This window comes from Leptonychotes weddellii, chromosome 11 (genome assembly GCF_054177405.1).
Source record: "Leptonychotes weddellii isolate Sample4059 chromosome 11, ASM5417740v2, whole genome shotgun sequence".
Taxonomy (NCBI): domain Eukaryota; kingdom Metazoa; phylum Chordata; class Mammalia; order Carnivora; family Phocidae; genus Leptonychotes; species Leptonychotes weddellii.
The window spans coordinates 83,564,752-83,567,183 of NC_138379.1; the positions used below are offsets into that span (position 1 = coordinate 83,564,752).

Sequence of the window (2,432 nt, forward strand, 5' to 3'; positions counted from 1 at the left end):
CAACAGAGTAAAAAGGCAGCCCACAGAATGGGAGAAAAATTTTGCAAATCATATATCTGATAAAGGATTACTATCTAGAATATCTAGAAAATTCCTAAAACTCAACAACAAAGAATGTGAGTCAAAATTAGGTGAAGGACTTGAATAGACATTTCTCCAGGGAAGATATATAAATGACCAATAAGCCCATGAAAAGATGCTCAGTTGCACTAATCATCAAGGGAAAATCAAATCAAAACTACAATGAGACACCACCTCACACCCATTAGGATGGCTACTATAAAAAAATAAAAAAGAGAAACAGAAAAAAAAAAAAAGAAAACAATACAACAGGATGCAGAGAAATTGGGACTCTTATGCACTGTTGGTGGGAATGTGAAACTGTATAGCCATTGCCTGTGGAAAAGAGTATAGCACTTTCTCAAAAAATAAAAAATAGGATTACCATATGATCCAGCAATTCCACCTCTGGGTATACACCCAAAAGAATTGAAAGCAGGGTCTGAAAGAGATTTTTTCCCTGCCTCCTCCTCATGGTTTTGGGTACTCTACACATTCAGAGAAACTTGTCTAGTAACAAACTGTAGAAATGACCCCTGAATTATAGTTTTTGGAAGAGATATTTTGTATACCTGTGTTCATAGCAGCATTGTTTACAGTAGCTAAAACATGGAAGCAACCCATGTGTCCATCAACAGATGAATGGATTACCAAAATGTGGTATATACACACACATGGAATATTATTCAGCTTTAAAAAGGAAGGAAATTCTGTGATGTGCTACAACATGGATGAACTTTGGAGACGCTATGCCAGACTGCCACAAGCCAGTCACCCAAAGTCAAATACCTTATAATTTCACTTATATGAAATACTTAGAGTTGTCAAAATCATAGAGACAGTAGAATGGTGGTTGCCAGGGAGCTTAACCAAGGAAGTGAAAGACTTGTACAATGAAAACTACAAAACACTGCTGAAAAATTAAAGAAGGTATAGATAAATGGAAACACATCCCATGTTCATGGATTAATATTGTTAAAATGTCGATACTACCCAAAGTGACCTACAGATCCAGTGCAACCTCTATCAAAGTCCCAATGATTTTTTTGCAGAAATAAAATTCGTAGGGAAACTGGAGAAATGGAGCGTGTGTGTTTAATGGGTATTAGAGTTTCAGTTTTACAAGATAAAAAGAGTTATGGAGATGGATGGTGATTATGGTTGAACAACATTATGAATGTATTTAGTACTACTGAACTGTATACTTAAAAATGGTTAAGATGGTTAAATTTTGTACTGTGGGTATTTTACTACAACAAAAAAAATTGAATCACTTCTTGGCCTTTGGCTAAGATCAAGTGCAACAAAAAAATTGAAAAAAAAAAAAAAGGATGTGTTCACACAATTGCTCATCCAGTAAAATATACTGGCCATCCACCATCTGCCAGGCACTGGGAATAAGAATGAGCAATTCACACATCATCCCAGTGTCTCATGGGGCTTCCAATCTAGAGGGCGTTATAGGCCGTTACAATAGAGAAGGCTAAGTGCTAAGTCCAGGTAGTGATACGAGTCAAAGGAGAAGCACTTGATCCAGTTTAGGGTGTCAGGAAAGTCTTCCTGGAGCAAGTGGCAGTGAGCTGAGACAGGACAACAATTAAGAGTTGGTTATACTAAGGATTTGGATCGGGGAAGAGGGAAGGTGTTCCAGGAGAGAGTATGGAGGGACTGAACATAGTTGGACTCAGCTGTATAAAGATCACTTCTTTTAATTTGCCTAAAACATGCCTTGGTCAAAATTTAAAGTTAGCCTTAAGCTCTACTATATAGATTTTGTGTCCTAAGAACTATTTGTCTAACCCAAGGTAGAAATGATTTTTCCTGTTTTCTTCTAGAATTTTACAAATTTAGCTCTATATTTAGGTCTATGATTCATTTCAAATTAACTTATTTTAAAAAAAGATTTTATTTATTTGAGAGAGAGAGAGAGAGCACAAGCAGGGGGAGGAGCAGAGGGAGAGGGACAAGCAGACTGCCCACTGAGCAGGGAGCCCTGATGCGGGGCTTGATCCCAGGACCCTGAGATCATGACCAGCCAAGGGCAGACGCTTAACTGACTGAGCCACCCAGGTGCTCCTCAAATTAGCTTTTTAATATGGTATAAGATAAATGTTGAGGTCCTTCCTTCCTTAGTTTGTTCCTTCTTTTTTTTCCTCCTTCCCCCCTCTTGCCCTTTCTCCCCATCCTCCCACCTCAATATCCAATTGTCCAGCATAATTCATTGAAAAAAACTTTTCCTTTTCCCACTGAATTGCCTTGGTACCTTTGTCAAAATCAGTTGACCATATGTAGGGTATATTTCTGGACTCTTCTGTTCCACTGATCTATATGTTAATCCTTACCTCAATACCACACTGACACGATTGATTACT

The 2,432-nt window shown here is 37.9% G+C and overlaps 1 pseudogene; it reads right to left on the reverse strand.

Annotated features, from left to right (window-relative positions):
- Positions 1 to 443: 443 nt before the first annotated feature.
- Positions 444 to 611, reverse strand: LOC115938407 (small nucleolar RNA U3; annotated as a pseudogene).
- Between the last annotated feature and the right edge of the window lie 1,821 nt (positions 612 to 2,432).